Genomic DNA, 26,357 nt, shown 5'->3' with positions numbered 1-26,357 from the left:
ATTTTGATGATATATCACTATTTTATGTCTAAATTATAATCTGGGAGGAGTTTAGAAAATCCAATATATTTTCTTTAATATTCCCCACCTACTTATAAAAATGAAACTCACTGCTAGACTTCATTATGAACCTTATCTAATTTTAACAGTAATGTAATAATCAACTAATTACAAAAATGACCCTCTTAATCTCATTGAAAGATTGTGTTCCAATAAATTGTATTTATTGTTTAATAATTATTGACACATAGTATACTTTTATTTTTAATCAAGTATTAATAACATAATGTATATAATAATTCAATACAGTTGAATTTTTGTTCCTAATTAGATCTTTTATTATAAGATTATTATAAATTTCTCTCTATATATTTATATACCTATTTATCTATCTATCCATCTATCTATCTATCTACATACCTATTTTCAGTCCAAAAGTATAGTGTCATCAATAAAGTTTTTCATAGCACAAAAATATAATAAACTAGAACAAATTCTGTGGTATAAGTGAAATGGTAATACATTTTAAAAAGAAAACTAATGATATAAAATTGCCTACTGTTAAAGAGTCTGCTTGCGTATATTTTAAATGAGTAATGTTGTCCATAAATCGCTAAGGTAAAATAATAATTTAGTAGTTTTGTTTCTAAATGTTAATATCTACAACACCATGAAAACTATTCCTTTGAAACAAATGTAGAGACTCTTCCTTATGCCAGGCACTGGACTGTGAGCAAGTCATAGCAAAAATCAAAACAAAACGTAAACTTTCAATCAGCTTTTATTCTGGTGGTAGATAGGATGACCATTTACAAGATGTGGATCAAGCATTACAACAGAGTTACATAAAAAAAGTTTTATGGCAGTGTGGAAGAGGAAAGAAGTAATATTGTCACAGGTTATTGTAACAATATTATTGCTATGGTTATTTAAGATTGTATATGCTATTTTATTTGTACAATAGATCATGTAATTATGGATGTGATAAGGTGGTGTTGGGCAACTTTAAGATTATGATGGTATTTTCTAACTGTGTGACAAATATTAGTCTTAGAGTTTGGTGACACTTTTATATATTATTCTATTTGCTGATGACAAGTTTACTTTAATAAAACATATTTATCTAAGGAATATGATACATGAAGTATTTAATAGAGTAATAGAAATATAAAAATTACAGGAAATGTATTATGTTCTATAGAATTATATTACTCTACGTAGGCTAGAGTTGTGAAATTCTGCATGACTGTCTTCAAAGGAAACTGATCATTTGCTCTCTCCTCTGTCTCTTTCCCCCTTCCATTGTGCTGGAAAGAGTCCATATACTTGGTGAGACAGTTTTAACCGTGTAAATAAAGCCTACATTCTACAGGATAATGAAGTAAGTTAGAAGTAGTCTGAATGCAAAATGACCTAAAGGAGTAGGACCGTATGGCCGTCCTGTAATATTCAGGTATCTCTAGACTACCACAAAGGAAATGGATATCTGTATTGTTTAAGTCACTGCATTTTGAATCTCTTCCTTATAGTAACATAGACTGTGATAGATTCCTTTCAGCCTACTGATATATGGAGATTAGAAAAATATTTCAATTTAGAATGGGAAAAAATCAAGTTAATCAATGTGGAAGAATTCCATAACAAGAAAGCCTCATGCATGTCGCATTGCAAAATTCAGCTTTGTGCATCAAAAGAACCACACATTGTTTCTATTCTTGAATGTATTTTTTTTCTCAAGATAGTATAGAAAAGGTAGATGGCATATTTATAAACTTTCAGGAATGCAGTTACAAAGCATTTGTCCAAAAGAGATGACTTCTGTCATCACTATTTTACTGAGAAATTCTATATCATCAAAGCCCTATCATTTTGGTGACATATGACACTAATAAAGCATCATGATAACCATGATGATGTATATGTGAGTCATAATACATCATCACAATGGTATCTCTGAAATGATTTATCAGAATTGTACATCACTATGGTGACATTGCACTGATGTTGAAGTACCAGCAAGAATACATCTCCGAGACTTAAAATCCTTATTGTAATAATAAATGTTTTATTTTTACAAATTTATTCTTATGAGAAATGAACTGTTATAGTATGTCAGCTTGAGTGAAAAAGAATGAAATAAATTCAAAATATTAAATCTATATATTTGACTTCCATGGAACAGTAACTATTTATATACAGAAACATTTAAGTCCCAGAATTACATGAACTTATTCCTCTGTCTGAGGATACTTTACTGCCATTATTCAATAAATATAAATAAAAATTTATCTCAGACTTCCAACTTTTTTTTTCTTTTTTTCCTACTTTAGTAAGCTGATATTTGTTGAGAATGATGATGTGAACACAGGTTGCAGGTTCAGCTTTGTTCTTGATAACCACTGAAAACATTGTGTCTGAACATTAAAACACATATATCCAAATGAGATTATCAGCCCCAAGTGACAAGGGAATGTCTGTGTTCTCCTGGTTCTCTGAGAGCTTAAAAATAAAGCAAGCATGAAACAGAAAATTCATCTTATTAATTTAGGGCAGATTTGGCACCTCACAGACGGTCAAATTAAATTTGTCAAATTGCTGAAATCCATGCTCTTCTTATAGTGGTAGGTAGGATCTTGCTGGTCCCTGGAATGCTGTGCAGTGTGATTGTCAGACTTTAATCTGTGGTGGACTAGGAAGGAGATATACTAACTGGTGCACTGTTGCACCATTTCTAGCTTTTGAGTGGTACAGAGAAAATAGTAACTTCAAGAACTGAGGAATTAAGTGTTTGTTAACAAGTACCATTGATAGGCCAATAAGAGAACATGTCAGGCTCAAATTGATCACTCAGAAATGAAAGGAAAGAGTGTGAGTCTCCTTGGCAGTTTTTACAGATACAGATTATTTCCTAAACCCAGAGGACAGACAGATTTGAAGACCAGGCACAAAACTTAGATCTCATCCTGTTAAAACTGACAATCCTGAGTCCAGATTGGCAAATGTCACACAGTCAAAATGTAAACAGTTGGTGACACCAATAGCAATTCATTATACAGCAGATACAGGACATAGAAGGTTGGGTTTGAGAAGATTGAGAGGGTACAAGTAAGCTGTGTGAAAAGTTGGCTCAGATTCCCTCGATACCTTGTACCTCACACCTATGCCTCTACAAACGGTTCTTTATGAACAGCTGACAGAGATAGAAAAGGCCAGACTTGTTTCAAGGAAGGGTTGGATAAGTTTGTGGGTGTAAGGTGAAAACGTACTGTTACCATTACAGCCTCACTTACTGGGAGGCCTAAATGATAGTGGTGATGAGCAATCTTCATATTGGGCAGAGCTCTGGGCACAGTTCTTGGACATCCACTCTATTTGGAAAGACACATTACCCAATACAGAGCTTTATTTGAAAGTGTGGGCAGTGGTAAATGCCTTTGATTATTATACAGAATGCTGAGAAGGACAAATTTAAGGAGACCCAAAGGAAAGACATGTTACTGGACTTACAACATTAGGCACAAAGTGTGAGAATATTTTAATTACACATTAATACCCACAAGAGAGCATTTAGTAAACAAAAGCTTAAAAAATGGGCAAGATAACTCACCTAAAAGATGTTATCCAACCAGTTTCTGATATTATTGCTTGAATATTAACTTATTCAAAGAGTACTTGGACCCAACAGAAAAGGCTCCTTCGCACTCAGTCTCATCCAATCACTGCCACTGTAGTGTCCAACCTGTCTTCACAATGAACAACACTTAGGTCCAACTATGACACATTACCTTGAGGACAGAAAAATAATGAAATAAAAATAAAATACACTAGATGCCAAGTTGATTACATCAGACCCCATCTTTCATGGAAAGGGCAGTGCTTCATTCTGACTGTAGCCGGCATACTTTTTCAGGTAAGAGTTTCTCCTTTCCAGTCATAGTGTCTCATCCAACAACATTTTCTGAGAATTTTCAGTGTCTGATTTACTGGCATAGAATCTCACATAGCAGCTTTCCAGACCAAGGCTATGGGCACATAATTATGAGACCCACAGATTGTACCACATATAGTACCATCCAGAAACTTCTTCCTGATAGAATGCCTAATAAGGACTATAATAACCTCCTAAAGGCACAGCTAAGGTGCCAACTTGAAAATGAGGTTCTGAGGGAACAGGTTGCTATTCATTAGAATGTAGAATGCACCAAGCATTATTATCTCATGCTGTTGCCCTAATAGGAAGACACATGGGTACAGAAACCAATGACTAGAGGTAGTTTCAAGGTAGAAGGTAGAAGTGACCCTGCTAACAAGCCCTTCCAAAGACCTAATTGTGGATATATGCTTTTGCCCATTACACTTTAGACTTTGTGGGAATAGTGGTACTAGGTCTCAGAAGAGGGCTTATTTTATTCAGAGACTCTAAAGAATACCATTAAACATAAAACTGTAGCTGCATCCTGGCCATGTAGGCCTACTCATGTGGGTACATTGGTAGGGGAAGAAAGATACACCGTACTTCTAGAATTTTTACAAATAAGGAAACCTCATCATAATAACAAGGTAGAATAACTACTATAAATGGGGCAGGGAGAAATAACTTTGGTACTCAAGTGACCTACTGAGTCATTCCTTGGTACTTCCTTGATCAGAGGTCAAATAAAGTGAGGGTAAAAGCTAGTGAGATTTCTGAGGCTGAGTAATCCAGGCAAGAGGTGAATGTATTCTTTTCCTACAGGAGATAGCAAACATTCTAATGAATAGCAACTGGTTCCCTCAGAACCTCATTTTCAAGTTGGCACCTTAACTGTGCCTTAAGGAGGTTATGATAGGGCTTATCAGGTGTTCTATCAGGAACAAGCTTCTGGATGGTACTATATGTGGTACAGTCTGTGGATCTCATAGTTATGTGCCCATGGCCTTGGTCTGGAAAGCTGCTATGTGAGATTCTACACCAGTAAATCAGATGATTAGACAAAGAAAGCAGAAAAGAAGAAGAAGAATTAGATGATATAATATTTTTGTGGTAAGTGAATAGTAGATGATATTAATACCATCCATTACTAAATATAGAAGGACATTTTTAATACTCTATGATAATTGTTTTAAAAATGTACCATTATAAATGAATTTTATCTACCACATCAAAGTTCAGCTAGTATTCTTATGTTCCATCTTTATTTCTGACAATGAGTTGATGTGATTCAACATATATCTGTGCAATCTACAAAGATATGACCACCAGACTCAAGCCCAGTATGTCCAAAAGACTTTTAAAAAATTAACCTTTGTCCTGATAAAACTCTTCAAAATCTAAAGCATTTTTAATAAATGAAGTAAAGTTAATACAGTAATAGAAAAAAACAAGTTTTTAGAAGTATCAGTTTGTATTTGTTATTGGACAACTTTAAGTATCTGCAAATCTTCCATTTGGACATATCCAACAGATTTTTTTAGAAATAAGGGTTCGTTTGTCAAGAAAGAGTATGAGATAGCTATGAATATGGTCAAAATTTATTTTGGTAGGCCTTTTCTCTATCAGAAAGATTAACTTATCTATGTAGATAGCATATACAAATACATACTTGGGATTGAAAAGTATTTCATAGTAGCAAAACTTGGAATTGCCATGAAATCTAAGAAAATAGGTCAGGCACAGTGACTCATACCTGCGATCCCAGCACTTTGGGAGGCTGAGACAGGTTGGTATCTGGAGCCTATGAATTCCAGACAAGACTGGGAAACAGGGAGACCGTGTCTCTACAAAAAATGCAAAAATTAGCCAGGCATTGTGGTGCCCAGTGGTAGTCCCTGCTACTTTGTAGGCTGAGGTGGGAGGATTGCTTGAGCCCAAGAGGAGGTCGAGACTGCAGTGAGCTGTGATCATTGTGCCACTGTACTGCCTCCTGGGTGACAGAGCAAGATTTCATCTCAAAAAAAAAAAAAAAAAAAAAAAAAAAAACCTGATTGAGAACTTTATCCTCAGAATGATTTCAGTGAGCCTACTGGGATGCCCTTGAACTTTATACGGTTTTCAAATAAATATTTGAAAAGCTTGTTTATATTTCAGCAAGTTTAACTGAGGCAGCTAAAAGCAGAGACACTGGAAAGAAAGGTGTCTAAAAGTATATTTTTTAACAGTGTGCGCTCCATATCCAGGCAACCACTGCGTGATTAGTAATGCCTCTTAATAGGTACTTGGCGGAGAGGTACAATGTGGCAAAGGATCTTAAGTTTAATATATCTTACATGTGTGCGTTATATTAAGAAGTTATGTAAATATTTATTCATTAAAAAATCAATCAATGAACATCTAAATTGATTGACTGGAGTCCTGCCCTCAGGGAAATTTTAGACTGCAATACTACTTAAGGAAATAAATATTAGGTAAAAAGGCCAGGAGAAAAAAGTATTGGAATTGCTTTTGGTGTACTAAGATCAAATTTTTAAGAATTAATGAAAAATCCAAAGCAGTAAATTAAATAAATTAAGGTTAAAAAGTAGAGAAGATATGTGAGAGCATGTGTAAATAGGATGAACTCATAGATGAACTATTTTTGAGTTTTTCCTAAAATTATAAGTGATAGAAAGTGATTTAGTTTATCCATAAAAGCACAATTAACACTTCATTTTTCATATCACTGCACATTTTATCTGACTTTTCATGTTGGGACCTTAGCCACTTGTGGAAGAAAAAGCCATAGAAAATAATGATTAAAGACTTGAGTAGTCATGCTTTTGAAAACATGTTAATTTCATATTTTTCTTTTTAGAATTTTTTCTTTGAACTTATTTATCCTTATGTAAATTTCTTATCCTAGAATAATTTACAAACACATAACATTTTATAGCTAGAAATTAACTTTAAAAACAACTTTCCTAACCTATTATTTTAATGGCTTCAATTATTGCAGTGTTAGCAGCAATCTTGGAAGAATGTTATTTGATATTTAAGAGACTAATTTTTTAGTGTTATTCTTATTAGGATATGTAAAAGATAGTATTATATTAGAAATCGTCTCTGGAAGTGGTACAGAATTTACGGAAAGAGGACAGATGAGAACCTCAAGGTCAAAATTCAGGTGTTACTAAGAACAGAGTTTTTCGAAGCTTTCTTAGCTCCTCAGTCGAGTCCAAAGATGTTCCAGACTTGTAAAAAGGCATCACAAAGGACAAAAAGAGGTTATTGCTTCATCATTTATAGATATTGAGGATCATTTCATGCTAATGCTGTTTTAGTTATATATTATGTAAGTCCAAATAACAGTGACTTGTATTCACATTTGTTTTCATATATCAGAAAAAATCTATTCTCTATATATTAGTTTATATTCACATATATGTAGTTATATGCATATATGGTTATACTTTTTGTAAGCAGAGTTTTGAATTATATGAATTATTCATTTACAACTAAATAATGGAGAATTAAATTTTATGTACAAGAATATGAAGTCACATCCACCAAGGCTGATGGGAAAATATAAAAATAGTATTTCAAGCTGCGCATAGCATCACATTTGAATATCAAACAAATACATTGACATTGCTGTACAAATTACAGTGAATCTAAATTGCTTTACCGAGTATAGATGACACTGTCACCTCAGTAACAAGCTTGTAAGTTATATATAAGAAATCCACATTAGATTTTCCAGTTTTTATTTCTCAATATTCCTGGTTGCAGAAAAAAATAGTTATTTTATTTAAAACACTCTACTGTAGAATATTGCTCACTCATATTTGTGTGTCTGTGTGAATTTGTATATCTCAAAATGATCTTACAATTCCTGCAGTGCTAATTCAAGAAAAAAATATTTACACTATTTACAAATGGTTTAAAAAATGCTCTGCCTTTATAAATTTTCTTCTTGAAATAGACAATCAATGACTTTTTTGCTAGGTACTAACTGAAACCTACTAACCTATACTTTTGTGATTAAAGTCTTATATACCTGTTTCCTTTTAGGGAAAGCAGCAACAACAGTATGTGGGGTTACTGATTTAAACATATTTTTTAGTGATAATTTTGTCCATTGATTTTTCAACTGTTGTCATAAAACTAAATGTTATACTTTCACATACAGTAAATATAATTAATTTTGTATCTAAACTCATGTCATAAAACTTTGAAGAGTAAAAGTTTTTTTTTTTTTTTTGTTTGTTTTTTAATTGAGTGCAGAGGAAATGCCAGTCTCCTGGTAACTTAACTGTAACTGAAAGAGAATGAAAAATTGGAAGACACAGAGAGGGAGGGAATTTAAAAAATAAAATTATAGTTAATGTAGTAGAAATGGCATTATATTTGAAATAAATTTCCAATTGTATGTTAATGATTCTATTTGTGTACTAAGGAAAATGAAATGTAATAAACAAAATTTATTTTTTAGTTCTTACAAGGGAAAGTAATAAATAGAACCTACATTGCACATGATGTAGAAAAACAAACTTTTTTTCCATATAATATTGTATTAAGTGGCTAACAGTTTAGTTTTATTTCAGAGTAAAATTAAGTATCATTTTGGACATTTAAGGTTTAAATGAAATATTTATTATTAACAAACTGAAATCCCAGAATGTGTGAGGTTCCCCAATGGAGTAAAATTGTGAGATGTGCTCACTATGGGGTAATTTTTTGTTTCTAAATTCAGGCTCATCATCCTCCAAATGTGTTCTGTTAAAAGAAAGGAATAGGAGTAGTTTGAAGACAAATATTTCAAAAACTGTCAAATTATTACTTTTTCAAAAATCAGAGATTCTTCTGCATGTTAATAAAATGTATTCTATCATTTGTCTACAAGGAAACGAATATTAAAGTGATAAACGCTTCCAAGTTACAAAATGACCATCCGATGCTAATATAACAATGATTCTCCTTAAAATGTTCTATTAAATATTACTCAATAACAGCTATCCCATACTTGTTATATATATAATCAAACCAAAATAGAAAATTATATTTTAATTCATTGATTTGTTCAGAAAATATAGTTGTTGTAAAAGAGTTAATCTTTTAAAACCTAGCTAGTTTTGAAATGTAATTGCAAATAATGCCCAAGTAATCTAAAATCTCTTCCTAAATTCACTCCTTTTTTTTTCAGAAAGGTTATCTGTACTGTAGTTAAAACATTTAAATCATAATTTGATTTAAAATAAATTATAATAACAGTTTTCAGAAAATACATTTCAATACTTTTAATACATTGTTTCTGTTTTAATCCTCAGCCTTAATTTTTTGTCCTTGAATTCTGTGTCACAAAGTTGAGAGGATGTAGATACCGATTAATATAATCTGGATTCTAATTCCTCCCAGATAGTACTGCGTCTGACTCACTGTATTAACTCTTCTTGGAAACGTGCAGTGATTATTTTCTTCCAAAAATAAAGTCAAGGTTAGTGAAACCCTGATATCTGTATGGATTTTATTTCTGAAATATTATACACTTTTATGGCATAAAACTTGTATTTCATATGGAAGAGCTGCAACGCAAATTATCCATAGCCAGCAATGAAAAATTTAATTTTAGATAAAGAATACATAGAGTGGAATGGCCCTAACTCCTTTGTCCTCAGAAAAAACTTTACAGTAAATTATGGCATCAAATGGAGTCCTGAGGTTTATTCTTTCACTTTAAATGCTTATTTCTTGATATTAGGTTTCAGAAGAGATATAAAAGTAGAATATGTTACTTTTATAATATAAGCTCTAGTAGGCAGGGAGGACATCTATGCTAAAGATTGTGTTTTTATGATCTAAGAGCTTAATTTAACATGTACACTTTACAATAATTATGCAAAATAAATATAATAGTTCAGTTTGCAAGATAAATTTACTGAGTGATGGTAACATTAAAGCTAGGTTGCACATTAAAAGGTTCTCTAAGAAAAATATTTCATTAAGTGTTTATTTCATTTCTCACTGCAAGGCCTCTAATTAATAAAAAATTATCAAGTCATTGTTAATGTAATTGATTTACACTTGATATTTGAGGACTAATATTAATTAAGTTATTATTCAAAATAACCAAATTATTTGCATACTGAAAGATTTAGCTGATCATTGATCTATTTTGATAACATTTTTTGAGGTATGCTTTTTTTTTTACATAACTCATTGATCCTCTGCATTTCTGTCCTCTGCCTACACAATAAACCGTAGTAAATTTTTTTTTTTTCCCCAGGGAAAATTTTGCATTTAGTTGAAGCATTATTTTAACTATTGAGTTAAAGTTTTTCTAAGAACTTAGAGCATTTGCTATAGTTTTACCTAACGGACCACAAATTTAGAATACTTTGTTGAATGAAAACTTATTTTTGTTCTAAAAAATTTAACCGGGACTCTGTCAGAAAATTCAGGATATGTAGTCGACAAGCTAAGGATGACAGAAATATGAAAGTGAATCTGCTTTACAGATGCTCATAAAATTCATATGCACACAATTTACTGCATATTTTTGTCTCAGTGCTGTACCTTTAAACATTTCCAATTTAATGATTAATTTCAAGAGTTAATTAATCAGTATTGTTAGTTTTTAGACTCAGACTTTTATATTTCTTCTCAAATTTCAAAACGGAAGGAGAAAAAATGTTGTCACATATAAATCCAGGATATACTTTATCTGGCCACAATTTCATTCAATATTCATGAGCTTCCAGTACCTGTTTATTGTCATGTTCATAATTGCAACTAGTCTCAAAATTCACCACTGCTAACAATTATTACAAGAAGTAAGATAATAAATATATTCATCAAGTTGAGATTAATAAGCACCTGGAAGTCCACAGAAGTTGCCCCAGAGCCCAGAAATGCCTGAATATGTATTTATTTTTACTTTTCTATAATTTTAATAAGATATGTGTATCTCATACATATCATTATATCTATCTTTGACTATCTAGCTGATTATCATAAAATATTACAGTGAGGTATTTACTGTGCGTGTGTTTCTCATAACTTTTTAAGTGTTTTCTTTTTTTGTTTCTACTCACTTACCACAGAGTATTGTTTAAATTAAGTTGAATTAATGAGAAATGTTATTAACTTTATACTGTACAAAGGCATTTTTACCAGGCAAAGACCAAATATTGTCCTGGCACCTTGAAGGAATTGAGATTTTCATTGAGATTTTAGTGAAAACAGAGAAAGTTAAGCAATAATTGAGCAAACACAGAGAACTATAAACATGTTCAGGCTACAGAAGTCAGAACTATATCCACGGTTTGAATACTATTTTATTTCAGCAGAAGAGCACATTAATAAAATAGTTTTAAAATATATTTTATTGTTTTTATTGTGTTGTTCATTTTTAATTGAAAAATTTGCACGTTTTGATTAAATGGTACATATATTAGAAGTTTATTTCTATTTTTGCATACATGTTTAAGTAATACTACAATGCTTCCAACCTGAACACACAAAATTGTGTTTTGCTTTAAAAGCAAATAATATGTAAATGTGAGAAAAATATTTTTTATATCAAAAAGAAAGGGGAAATTTGTAATATTTTAATGTAACAAGTATTTTCAATGATATGTATTTTTATATTGAATATCAGGCGTTATATTTTTTTCTGTTACAAATATGACAATGTTTTTTGATTATTTTAGGCTTAATTTTTTACATATTAAAATATAAATTATTTTATAACTTATTTGTAGGATTTTTCTTTAAAAATCCACATCTAATTCTTTTATAAGCATACTCAATGTTTTTCCTCTATTCAGATTTCAAAAGGAGAGTATGTAAATAATACAGCTTAAAATAAAGAAATGAAAACATTTAATACATAATGACCTTTGATTTAACCTTACGTTAAACTGATTAAACCTGGTATTAAAATTGAAATCCTTACAAATCCTGAACAATAGTGTTGAGCTTAGAGTTTAATTTTTTCATATATTTTTAATGCATTATGTTTCATTTCAGTTGTCTATTAAAATCCAGAGGTAGTAAAGATAGAAAAATACTGAGATTCATTTAAAATTTTTTTCTGACCTCAGGCAAATAGAGTTCATTTTAATGAAATTAATTTAATGAAAATAAAGTAGATATGACTGTTTGATAGTAAGAGCTACACAATCAATATGGTTTCCCAAGCCTGATAAATGACTTCTGGATGTAATAAGGCTGCTAAATATCATGCTACTACTCTATTAAGCATTATTGGAAAGTTTAAAGTGAAAGGAGTTCATTTATTTAAAATTAATGTATATAATCTTGTGCTTTTCTCCATTTCAGAATAAATTCATTAATCAAACACAGTGGAGAAGAGCAAAAAAAAAATAATAATAATTAAAATAAATCCAAAGAACTAGATAGAATAATAATGAAGGGGGCTAACTCATATTTCTAACATAAATAATTACAAATGATTTGAAGGTACATTGAGGGTTTTTTTTTCCTAATATATAATAAAGCAGAAATAAGTTACATTTTTCAATTCAAAACAGAGAAAGGAACCTCACATTTACCTAATACTTGTGTGCCTGGCTGGTCCATACATGAATACATATCAAGGAAGGTTCTTGTTGGATTAAATGATCAAAAACCTGCAAAGTCGTGGAACAACTCTGCCTAACACACAGTTATTTTAAGTTTTAGTACTTCCTCTTCTTCTCATTTTCTTCCTCCAGCCCAATAGTGACCTTGCACACAGCATATGTTCTTATTTAGTATCGTATACACAAATAATATGGATATTTTATGCAGAGCTACATTTTACAAATGCATGGGTTTTGAAAGTTATGAATACTGGATCACCTGAATACCTGTACAAAATCATCCTGAAAGCAGGATGGGGGAAAAAGTAAACAATGATTTATCCCTAAAGAGATTAAGATCATAGAATTAATTACGTGACCATATTTCCCTGTCAGTTCTTTTTAAATGATTGGGAATTTTTTTCATAGTTGAGAATTCTTTTATGACATGAAAATTATACTTATTTGAGAGTGTAGTCTACATGTTGAATTGATTAATGGTCTTAGAAAAATCCAACAGGTTTTGATAAAATGACAGTACAATATGAAGAAAAAGCATCACGGTAAGTCAGTAAGGCATCAGACAATTTCAGGTATAGGGAAGAAGTACTTGATTGTGTGTCAAGAATTTGTAGTAGAAGATAAAGTTAAAAATGTAAGTAATACACATTTTGCTCAGAATCGTGTCTTGCTGAACTGATTTAACTTCTTAATTTCTGATCTTCTTTTGTTTCTCCATTAAGCACTTTTCCTAATTTCCTGTTTAACTCATAGACTGCCTCTTAATGTAAATTTCAGATTTTGTTGGAAGGACACTATAATACAGAGTAGGAAGGTCCTGAATATGTAAATACATAGTTACAAAGTAATGTGATAACCAGAGAGAGGTGAGGACAGAGTGTCCTGAGTGGTCCAGGCGAGGTAAATGGTTGATTTAGAAGGCAAACATGGTAAAAACAAAAATAAAATTTAAACAATGAAACATGAACACTTTCTTGGCTTCTAATAGTCAAATCAATAGAAAGATGTCATGGATATATAAAAGAGAAATAAAGAAAAACAGCCTGTGAAGAAGGAAAATAGATACATTTTTCTTTAGTGTGTTGCATCAAATATTGAGAAGGATGATAACTTTTTTCACTCTCATTTTCTAATGCATACACAATTTCATTACTTGCTTTTCCCCATATTATTGATATGTGACTACCCTAGACTTAGTAGCTTAAACAGCAACTATTTCATTGTGGTCGGGGTTAGGAAAAATGAAGCTCAGCTGGGCTCTTTTCATTTGGGGCATTGTAACCCGAGGAGAATTTCCTTGTAGCCCTCTCAGGGCATGCAACAAGGGTGTGGCTCACATCTTTGATGCCTGGGGTCTCAAACCCCTAGGGGGAACATGCAGATGGGCAGGTCTTGGGGAGTCTTTTTGAGTTCTGAACCCACAGCAGTGTCTATCCTTAAGTGTTTACAGCTCCCAAAGTCCCAGTGGGCGTGTCTTACAGTGTGCTTTTTCAGCTTAGCCATCTGCAGATGGCTTGTGTTAATCAGCTCAATTAGATCCTCTGCCTTATTGTAAGGACAGAGGGCTTTCTGTATCCAGGATTCTTGCCCTAGTGTACCAGAAAAATCAGATCACACGTGGGCTTGGAGAATGAAGGCAAGGTTTTATTGAGTGATGGAGGTAGCTCTCAGAAGATGGATGGCAAGCCAGAAGAAGGACGGAGTGGGAAGGTGGTCTTCCCCTGGAGTTGGGCCACTCTGTGGCTGGGCTCACCTCTGACCACTGTTGGCCAAATTTTCCTTGGTGTCCATGTCTTTCCACCGTCGATGGCCTGCCGGGGTCTGTTGGTGTCTTCTTCTGCCTGTGTGTTCCTGTCGACGTCCAGCTGCTTGTGGGCATGGCAGGCAGAGTGGTTTTGGAAAATGCAACATTTGGGTGCGAATACAGTACTGTCTGTCCTCACGTAGGTTCCTGGGCCCAGGCCTGAGTGTGGAGCCCTTGCCGGGGACCCTGTCCTTCTCTACCCAGCATTTCCCTGTCCCTTTCCTTATCATCAGCATCATGCAGTTTCGTCAGGTGAAAGCTATTGTTTGCTTTATGCAGTAGTCACCAGAGATGAGTAATATTGCTTTGTAATCAAGAGTGCTGAGCTTTCATCTTCCATTATTTTTCAAAAGTTTCCAAATGTCTGTTTATACGTGTATCTCATTGTCTAGACAAAGTTTCTAGAAGTGGATAACAAATCTTATTCATTTTTTAAAAATTCTCAGAGTTCTAGCATAACACAAGGAACTGCTTAATAAAATGCCTACAAGAGCCAGGCTGAAAACAAAGTTAATGGCCTACAGAGAGCTTCATAAATAGCATAGATCTTGGTGTTGGGGAATGTGTGTAAGATAATTTTGTTCACTTTTCTGCACAGCAATAAAAATGTCTTGAGTATGAATACACTCAGAATAAAGCCTCCACTCTGTCACTATCTGGGGACAACTAACCAAGCAACCAAATAAGCGTTTCAAAACATTTTCTGGAATGCTTGGTCCTGTTCAAGAAAACCAAACTCAACTAAACTGTGAAATGATTTAAGAGAAATGAAAATATGATAGTAAAAACCATCATTTGACCACAAAAGGAAATTTTCTATTCGTGTGATGGAATGCAGCATAGCATAAACAGGGTTGCTTAAGAGATGAAACTTGTTCTCAGACCTGGTGAGATCCTGTGCCCTAAGCTGCCTCGTGATTGTACTGCACCTGCAGCCAATGAAATCCAAGAATATAAAGACCAGAACTCTGCAAAAGGGAGCATGGTGTATGAACAGAAAGGCCAGAAAATGAGCATGTCTATGAGCATATTTTATTAATAACTTTAAAATTGCTTTTGTTAATTGCTAATAAACTGAGTGAAAATTTCCAGGGTGAAATTTCAATGTTTCCACAGAACAGGAGAAAGGGAGTAGTAGGGACAAGACAGGGAATTGTGGAAAACTTTTGCCCCAGAAGGCCAGAGATATTTGTGGGTGGCTAGTTATTACCACTGGGGTGAGGGGGGTGAAGCTTTTCCAGTTTTGTTAGGTCTATCCTTATGATTAGTTTCAAGTCCTTTAGTTCATAAAAATATTGTAACTTTGAAGTGCTCTCTCATAAACTATTATTTTAATGTGTATGTGTAAATATTTTTGCCTAGGATAGGGTAAGAGTTCAATAATTATGTGTTGTTTATATGAATCATATTAGGAAAAATATATTGTGATTTCACATTTTCCAAATTAAATACAAAATAAAATGCTAACTTAAAAATATTTCATAATCTCAGTCATTCTTCTAAAGTAATAATTTTAGAGTGCTCTTGATCCTGTGTACTACATTGAAATTAGAACACACAAAATGATACAATAGACAGGAAAAACAAAGGGTCACAGAACACCCTCTGATATGTGTATAGGGCTCTCATTGAGCTCAGAGAAAAGCAGTCTCTAGTGACACTGCAAATTTCTTTTTAAAAGGTGGCTTGCACTGTCAGGTGTAGTAGTTGAGAAATCTTTGTAATCTTGTTTGATGTTGAATCCAAGGGCAAAGTACTAACTTTGTTGCCCAGAGCCGGCCCTGTTATATGAATAGGATGCTTCTATTTCGAGGTCTGTCCCTCAGGGAATTTGTGAGAGAACGCTCCAAGATGATTCCTTAATAATCTAGCTAAATGGGCCGGGTGCAGTGGCTCACCCCTGTAATCCCAGCACTTTGGGAGGCCGAGGTGGGTGGATCACGAGGTGAGGAAATTGAGATCACCCTGGCTAACACAGTGAAACCCCATAGCTACTAAAAATATTTACAAAAAAAAAAAAAAAATTAGCCGGGCGAGGTGGCGGGCACCTGTAGTCCCAGCTACTCGGGAGGCTGAGGCAGGAGAATGGCAAGAACCCAAGAGGTGGAGCTTGTAGTGAGCTGAGATCGCCCCACTGCACTCCAGCCTGGGCGACAGAGCGAGACTCCATCTCAAAATAAATAAATAAATAAATAAATAAATAAATACAATCTAGCTAAATGAAGAAATTAAGAATGATATGTTATTTGGATGATTATTGATATAGGACATTCAACTTAATTAGAATAAACTCTGTAAATTAGCATTTACAAAATTTAAATGGAGTTGGAGAACGAAAAGCCTTTGTGGAAGTCTAGAATAGAATTCAATAACAAGACCTTAAGAGATTGACGTGTAAAGTCCTCGTAAATTTTATACAAGCTTCTGAGGAAAATGAGTGGTATGAATTTGTCACAGATTATTTGAGTATAAATGAGATCTGGATCAAAATCTAATAATGAAAACCAAATAAGTTAAGGAAAACAAATCAATGTTTTTTTAATGATATGAATCAGGCTCTTCAATATAAGCTTTTATAAAATGCATTTTTTAAAACTACAAAATCTGTCAAATTTGAAATGAAATAGTCAACTTTTCTTTATCAAATATTACATTATTAGAAGGGATCCAGTCCGGGCATCGTGGCTCTAGCCTGTAATCTCAGCACTTTGGGAGGCCGAGGCAGGTGGATCACCTGAGGTCCTGAGTTTGAGACCAGCTTGACCAACACAGAGAAACCCCGATTCTAATAAAAGTACAAAATAAGCTAGGTGTGGTGGCGCATGCCTGTAATCCCAGCTACTTGGGAGACTGAGGCAGGAGAATTGCTGGAACCCAAGAGGCAGAAGTTGCGGTGAGCCGAGATCACGCCATTGTACTCCAGCCTGGGCAACAAGAGTGAAACTCTGTCTTAAAAAAAAAAAGAAGGCCCCTTCCAGATATTAAAAAAAAAAAAAAAAAAAAGGTTGTTTGCATATATTTCAACAAGGCGTCTCATCGCTACCATGAAACAATTGTTTTCTTTTTATCATCCCATGTCTTGTCTATGAGGAGTTATCTATATCTAAATATCTGCAAGATTTTAAAAAAGTACAATACATCGAGGGCATCATGTAAAGATAAAAAGCAAATGGTTGATGTAGACAAATATGAAAAAGCAGTAAGGTTAAGAAAAAAATACTGTATATTTTACAGTGTCAAACATACAGTCTGTTCAATAAATAATACGACATGTGAAATCTACAATGTCAACTAGAGATGGAGGCTGGGGATATTACAGATTGACATTACTGTAATTAAGGAATAAAAAAATAGCAACATTTCAGGACATAACAAAGTACACCATCTGGGCCTGCCAACTATAAATATTAAATATGGAAAAAGAAAGGACAAACAAAGCTAATATAAGCATCATGCCATTTTGCAAATTCATAAAGAATCAAAGGAAATCAAAGAATCATTATAGCCCTCTAAATGCTTCTACGGGTAATTTGTTGATAAAAGGAGTTGGCAGCACTTCATAATTTACAAAGGAAGATAGAAGACAGATGTCAGAAGCAGATGCACACTTCCCAGAAAGGAGAAGAAGGAATGCTAAAGCAAATCAGGATCATTTGCAAAACACAGATAAAATAAACAGGAAAAAAACAACTGAAAAAGGACTAGTTTCACAGAGTTGACCTAATCATTCTATTAAATTGATACTGATCTTTAGGTCATAACTTCTTAAGTTTGGAAGTGGCATAAATTGAATAGACAAGTTATTGATATTCTACTATTTGCCCAGCACTGTGCCAGACCAAGAAGACATACTGAGATAAAGAAGACAACTAGCTGAAGAGATCTCAAAAGGATATATGCTGTGAAGTGTAAAGGTGTTCCCACAGTCAGAGTGTTTGGATTTTTCACAAGATAGTAGAAAGTGAGTGATTCTTCTACTATCAGTTATTCACCAATTCAACCATTCATCATCCATCTATCTAAAAATATTTGAGAGCCAATTCTAATGATAGCCTCAAATACAATGTAGTTGAGGGTATTTTAGAGGTCAAATAGAGAGATACGATAAAAGGATAATTATTTCAAATTAGAGCTCTATTAGATTTGAAAAAACATTGGATTTGAGTCAGTATTTAGAAGCACGAATTCAAATTTGACTTGTCTGAATTCATGAGTACTTCAAAGTAAGAATAAGATGAGTACAATTATACTTCCTATTTTCCTTGACTGTAACTTTAATATTTTAATATATATTAAAATTTAATGTCAACTTTATTTTAATATTAATATGTAAATATTTAATTAATATACGTGCATATACATGTACACATATCTATATATTCATGAATGTATATTACATACAGGTGTATCTGTATATTATACATATTAAAATCTATATTAAATTATTAATATTGCTATCATAATAATTGAATATCAATATTTAATCTAATCAAATATCAAATATTAATGTTAATATTTAATTTAATGTAATTTGAAGACTATTTAATATTTAATCTCAGTTAAATGAAATAATACATTATGATAATAATGATAGCTATGTTACTATAAATTATTAATGTAATTATATATAATACAATTAATCAGTATAGTAGAATTATATTAATTATATAAATTATTAAAAATAAATTGTCTATAAATTATTAATTATGTTGATAATTTAATATAGATTTTAATATATATTTGTGAGTATGCATAATATACAGATACAGCTGTACATATATATAAATTCATGTATATAGAGATATGTGTACATGCATATGCACTTACATTTATCTGTGTAATATATGTTTTACATTTATGTGTTTAAGATAATTTTAACTATAAAAATCTTTTCTTTTTCTTTTTTGAGACGGAGTCTTGGTCTGTCACCCAGGCTGGAGTGCAGTAGCGCTATCTCGGCTCACTGCAACCTCCGCCTCCCAGGTTCACACCATTCTCCTGCCTCAGCCTCCCGAGTAGCTGAAACTACAGGTGCCCGCTAGCACACCTGGGTAATTCTAATTTTTTGTGTTTTCAGTAGAGAAGGGGTTTCACTGTGTTAGCCAGGATGGTCTCGATCTCCTGACCCCGTGATCTGCCTGCCTCGGCCTCCCAAAGTGCTGGGATTACAGGCGTGAGCCACCACGCCTGGCCCTAAAAAATCTTTAAGTTTAGATTCAGTGATAGAATTGTCCAGACACACGTATGTATGAAGATGATTTTCAGCTGAAAAAGCATCTGAGACTCTGTACTAGAATCTATCACAACGTAATCCTATAGGTAATATCATACATGTTTGTGTATTTATAGAATTATTTTGCTCCTGTACCTCTTGTCTTCAGTCACGTACTCCAAGGTAGTAGGCAGTAAGATTGAGAATTATTTTAACAACTGGTAGTATTGATCAAAAATGTCCTCCCTGCTTCTTCTCACTGGCCTCAATGATCTTTATCTTTTATGACCAGCTGTTCAGGTCCAATCTATTCCACTTAGTCCTTTCTGGAAAGACAGGTTCAAAGAGATCCTCTTATTTCTTTGAACTTGCAAAATATTTAATGTCAATTTTGTCCTTGCTAAAGTAATATTCTGAAAAACCTAAGTGGCTTAAAGGAAAATAACTGTATTGAAAAACAGCAGTTGACTCTATTCAGCAAATGTGTTTTTAGTTTACTGCCCAGTTTTTTTTTTTTTTTTTTTTTTTTTTTTTTTTTTTTTTAGACAGAGGTTTATTGGAAGCATACTCCAAACTAAACAGAAGCCAAAACAACTAGATATTATTACTTCTTTTCACGTCTGCTCACAGTTTTACTTGCAGGTATGCACATGTCAACGTGTGCCAGCACATATAGATACACAGGTATCTTCATATATAAACACATGCACTCACACACCCAAGTCAACTTTTTTTTTTTTTTTTTTTTTTGAGACGGAGTCTCGTTCTGTCGCCCAGGCTGGAGTGCAGTGGCGGGATCTCAGCTCACTGCAAGCTCCGCCTCCCGGGTTTATGCCATTCTCCTGCCTCAGCCTCCCGAGTAGCTGGGACTACATTAGCTGGGACTACAGGCACCTGCCACCTCGCCCGGCTAGTTTTTGTGTATTTTTTAGTAGAGACGGGGTTTCACCCTGTTAGCCAGGATGGTCTTGATCCCCTGACCTCGTGATCCACCCGTCTCGGCCTTCCAAAGTGCTGGGATTACAGGCTTGAGCCACTGCGCCCGGCCCCAAGTCAACTTTTTTACATCATAATAGTTCATGGATGTGGTTTTTGACACAGAAATGGCATAGCTGGAAACTCGTGTTTTCCTCTAACTATAAATACATTAGCCACTATGTTAAAATATTTTTTTTTTCTGTCGTCAGTGAAAATTCTGATTAAAAAAGGAAGATAGTAACATGCATAAGTTGTATCCCTACAAGGGATACATCTGTCTGTGCTTGGGGTAGTCATGGAGCTGATTAATAGTTGGAGCCTGGCAATTAGAACTTTTTTGAGTCTGCTAGACGGAGCTGGAAATATACTTCGCTAAGAGGAGCAGTGAAGTAAGTTGTTTACAGACGTGCTCTGTGTAGCTGAAGTAGTATTTAACTTAAGCAAGTGGCTTCAAGTGAGACATTAAAGAAATGGTGCTACAGAATCAACTACAACATTACTTTTAAGACAGTCATTTTTTCCAGATACTTAAATGTGTTAAGTGTCACTGGGTGCTACATCAGTAATCTGGGAGAGTAGAAGAGCAGTAACAATTTGTGAAACATATTGGGGATCATTTCCTTTCCATTTTGAGTTAAAAGGAGTAATTTGAGAAACATGTAAAGACTAGGAAACTGGCTGTTGTGAACAGAGTAAGCAACAGTAAGTTTATTCTAAGCTTTTACTGATCATACAAAAATATTCGGCATGGATAAATATCTGACATAAATAGTTCCTATTTGTTTTTCTAAAATCATTAAAAAAAAATTAAGCCTGCCTCCACTACCTCACATAGATCGACTCAAAGCTCCAACTCTTCCTGTCTGCCACCTCTGCACGCTCCTCCAGATACTTTCTGCATCCACACTACCACCTTCCAATTCTGCCTCTGAAAGAGAGGCCTACAAAACAGGAAATTGCCACTCCTATTTCCAGGTGAGGTTATAATATAAAGGCGCAAATTCCCTGATTGCTTACCCTGTTATGAGAATTTTGGAAGGAGGAAAATGGTGGTGATAAGGTTTGGGCATCAGAATTCAAACTCTTTTAGAAAAGTTATTGTCAATATCATCAGCAACCATGTTGGGCTTTGGGTATATAATGGGAACAGCACGTATCCATATTTGAAGTCTGTGCCCATATCCCTTGTTTAATTCTGATCCCATGGGAAGATTCGTTCTGAATCCCTAATAATCAGCCAACACTTTCCGAAGTCGGACTTTGCCTAAACTACAAGACGTAATTATAGTTAATGCTTTGATGATGTAGTTCAGAAGCAACAATGTATGAATGACAACATGATTGCTCAAAGATATAATTCTTTGATATGATTTAGTTGACATAAACAGAGTGTAACCACAGGAATGACAAAATAATTGACACGTTATTTTAAAAACGTGAATTATTATGTTGACTTGGATGACAATTAAAAGCTGATTCTAAATTCAAAGACTCGAGAGTGAAAATTACTTCAAGGATGTAAAAAGTCATTTCATGTCTGCATGTGTTTGCAAATATAAGTACTATATGTAACTTTTTATTGTTTATTAATCAAAATTTTATATTTTGTATTTTCTCAACACTCAACAGGTACTGTTGTTTGTTTCTTTTGGATATGAGAGGATCAAAGTCAACAGTAATTTTTTCTTTTTTTTATAATCAAGTACATGGCCAATCATAGGCTCGCTGCAATTATTAGGTTATTGAAATAAGTAATTAATTTTACATTTCTAAACCTATATTTGTTAACCCTCTGAATTACTTTAATTATAATAGGAATTTCATAATTATGTCAATCAAAAATTTTAGTGGTCTTAAAATAGCATGCATAACTACAATGATTACAATCCCAGTTCAGGCTGTGAAATTTTAAAGTTTGTACAGCCCCCTTCCAATTAAGCAAAACAGTATTTAACTTTTATTTTATTAGTTGAATGTCAGAATACATTTTTGTTGGTTTATTCCCTAAAATCAAACATATCCCCAAAGGAATGCCTGAATTATATATAATATGTTTGAGATTACAGAGATAGATGGGTAGATAGATAGATGAGAGATAGGTAGATATATAGACGGAAATAATTAATTCTAAAAGCTCTGACATCACCGTATAAATCAAAAGGCTATGCCAGACTTTCTAAGAACAATTTTAAATAAGAATTCCCAAAGGTATTGAACAGTATTGTTATATTATTCCAATCAGCATTTTATCTCGGCTTTGAAAGAGACTATGGCCTGTATTTGGATGTGTGAGATTACTACCCTGGAATTTGAAGAAAGGATTAACCTAAATGGGAGACAGAAAATAGTTGAGTGATTCATACAGAAATGTGGTTCTGAAGAGCAGACACTTAGAGAACTCTCACCAGCAATGAGGAACATCAGTGACCAAGATCTTAATCCAAGAAAATATCTGCACCAGAGTGCTCAGTTCCAACATATAGAAAGGATTAGGAAACATCAAATTCTTAGAGGACAAGAGAAACAATTTATTTTAGAATCATAAAACCTGGAATTCGAAGAAAGGTAGGGAAAAGGTCAGGTTTAGGTTTCTTAGTAATAAATACATATTAATTATCAAAAATCTTATAATTTTATATTATGAAATATTCCTATGATAGAGTAAATAGAAAGATGTTAATGCCATTCACTTCCAAGATTAAATTACCATCCAATTTGAGAAGTGTTTTGCATATTTAGCATACATCATTTTGGAAAAATAGAAGAGTTTAATGTCTAATTGTGTTCCTGCTTCTTTTTTCAAAATCACTCTAGCTATTCTTTTTATTTTTACTTTTTGTCTTCTGCTTTTTTTTTTTTTTTTTTTCCTGATACAGGATCTCACTTTGTCACCCCAGCTGGAGTGTAGCAGTATGATCATGTCTCACTGCAGCTTTAATCTCCTGGGCTCAAACAATCCTTCTGCATCAACCTCCTGAGTAGCTGAAATGACAGGTGTGTGCCACCACACCCAGCTTTTATATACGTGTGTGTGTATGTGTGTGTTTTATAGAGATGGGATCTGGCTATGTTACCTAGGCTGGTCTGGTCTGGAACTCCTGGGCTCAAACGATTCTGTCACCTTGAACTCCCAAAGTGTTGGGCTTACAGGCATGAGCCACCATACCTGGCCCACTCTAGTTATTCTCAACCGTATACTCCTATCTGTAAATTTTGAGAATATCCTATCAGTTTATTTATGAAATCACTTTGATTACTTTGAAATTGACCTCACTATAATGCTGATGCCTTGAAAATATACAGCTTTCCCTGTGTTTCGGTCTACTTTTATTTCTTTAAAAGAAGACATACTTTTCTTCAAAATATGTTACATATTGTTATTTGTTGTTTCTAGGTGATTTTTTTGGTTAGTTTGGTTTCGTTTTGGCTGGTTTTGGTTTTTCTTTTATTTGTATGTTTTGATATCATCACTTACATTGAATATCCTGTTTTTCTTTTAATGTATTATATATTTTGTTTTTTTATTCATTTTTCTTGAGTTTTATTGATCATTGATCTGCTATTCACTTTTTGAAATATATATACTCTTTTGATATTCTTTTAACAGCAACCCTTTAATTTTTAGTATGCACACTTGATATCACAAAGTTATGTAACCAACATCTCTATCTCCCTTAGAAAAAATAGAGACAGTTATAAAAAATACAGGAATTTTTAAAAGTTTCAATACAATTTTCTTTTTCTCTGCTATGTTACCTGAAGTTTGAGATTCATTATGTCTCCAAATTTAAACAGAACTTTCTGTTTTTATTCACTTATTGAGTATATTACCAATAATCTACCTTGTTTTTGTTTTTCTAACTTTCTTCTTGCATTTCTACTGTTTCTTCTAGATTAATACACTTTAGTAGTTTATTTGGTGGGAACTCACAAGTGATAGTCAGCCACTCTTTAATTCAAAATATTGTTATACCAGCCTGGCAACATGGTGAAATCCTGTCTCTACCATAAATACAAATTTAGCCAGGAATGGTGGTGCACACTTGTAATTCCAGCTACTTGGGAGGCTGAGGTGGGAGGATCGCTTGAGCCTGGGAAGCGGAAGTTGCAATGATATGAGATCATGCCACTGCATTCCAGCCTGGGTGCTAAAGTGAGACCTTGTCTCAAAAAAAAAAAAAAAAAATCATATATATATATATGATTTTTCTTCTAACATATGTATTATTATCTATAGTTACTGATAAGATAATTTATTTGTCTTTGGTAATATGCTTTTTATTTTTAAAAGATATCTTGCCTCAGACTCAGCAAACAACTTTCATATAAAGTCTCATATTCTTTTCTTGCTATCGAGAAAATTATAAACCATTATAACTTTTAATAGTGCCTCTTTCCTCTTCTATCCTTCTGGCATTCTTAATAAATCAAAGCCTTCTAGGCACTTAGCTTTATGCAAGGTGTTTAATTTAGACACTATCTTTCCTGTGTCTGAGATAGCTTCTCCTGGCCCAGCTGCTATGAGACTTCAGTTTCAGTATCATGTATCACAGCTCAAATAGATTGGTCTCACTTGAGTATTTTTTATGTTTATTATTCTCTATGCAGATAGTTTTACATTTAAAATTAAAATTGTTTTATTCTATGCTATTTTTTATATATTTTTGGTGAGAATAGGGCCAATTCTAGTCAAGTCCTTTTGCAATATAAAGTGTTTATTCATGTGTTTTCTAAAATGTGAATTTTGAAAAGATATACAATATTTGGATTCCTTTTAAATGAGAAAAGACAAAAAAATCAAAACATACAAAACCTGAGAATGTATTACTTCTGCCCATATAGCTTATTTTCAGCTCAGTTAAGTTTAGAGATTTGTCGGCTTTTCTCTCTAGTATCCTTAGTAAGATTGACTGTGTTTTCTCTTTTTAAATACCCTTTGACCGAACTCTTTAGGAAGGACAAGGCAACTTCTTAAAATTCTGCTTAGGTTCTCAGGAAATGTCATTCATTTGGCAGGGATCCCAATGTGTAGCACAGCTTGATTCCCTGCACAGTCCCCAAAACAGCTAGGCCTGACACTACGAAGCTCTTTCAATGACAGGCATTCATTCATCTGAACTTATTCTGAACTCAGAGAATACACTTAAAACAACAACAACAACAACAAAATTACTTTGAGAGGCACATTCTGAGGTTTTTGCAACTAAGTATTTCCTCTTTAAGTCTTTTTATCCTGTAGAATGGTTTTAAGGGCAGTCCTTTTCTTTATATTTTAGCAGGAACCCTGAAATGTTCCAGTGAAAAAGATTTTAAAACATTTTTAGCAGTGTTCTTGCTTTAGAGTTGGCATTTGTCTTTGTTTAATTGTAAAGTAAAACTTAAAGTTCACTCTTATTTAACTTCCACTTAGGAAAAGAAAAGACAAAAGTAAAAATGACATGGAGTAAATTTTAATGACTGGATTTTATTTACACAGAAATATTCTGGGTCCTTTTAAATTTTCACATAAGAAGATTTCAAATCAAATCCAAATTATACAATTATGAACTGTAAAAGATACATTACATATGTTAATCAACATGATATTATACTCTTAATTTGTTCATAGATTTTAATTTACTGCAAAAATCTTACCTTATATAGAAAAAGCACCACTTTAGAAACATGGGCTCTGCAGTCAGATAGCCCAGGTTGAAATGCTGGATTTACGTTTACTACCTGAGAAAATATAAGAAAATTACTTAACTTTTTTGTGCCTCCTGGTCCTCCATTTTGTAACAAGAAGAAAAATAGCACTTAACTCAGAGTAATTGTGAAGAATGAATAAATTAGTATACAATGTTTGGAATTGTGATTGATGCTCAG

The 26,357-nt window shown here is 33.2% G+C and overlaps 1 long non-coding RNA gene across 2 annotated transcripts in view; it reads left to right on the top strand.

Moving 5' to 3' along the window:
* Positions 1–4,886: 4,886 nt before the first annotated feature.
* The window catches only part of LOC105487782 (uncharacterized), a 122,264-nt gene continuing 100,793 nt past the window's right edge, over positions 4,887–26,357 (top strand). For both annotated transcript variants that reach the window (XR_011621387.1, XR_011621388.1), the window contains exons 1-3: positions 4,887–5,023; positions 9,223–9,389; positions 23,369–23,486. This is a non-coding gene — a long non-coding RNA (uncharacterized lncRNA). The remainder of the gene's footprint in view (positions 5,024–9,222; positions 9,390–23,368; positions 23,487–26,357) is intronic.

This window comes from Macaca nemestrina, chromosome 3 (genome assembly GCF_043159975.1).
Source record: "Macaca nemestrina isolate mMacNem1 chromosome 3, mMacNem.hap1, whole genome shotgun sequence".
NCBI lineage: Eukaryota > Metazoa > Chordata > Mammalia > Primates > Cercopithecidae > Macaca > Macaca nemestrina.
This window is presented reverse-complemented; position numbering and strand designations above follow the sequence as displayed.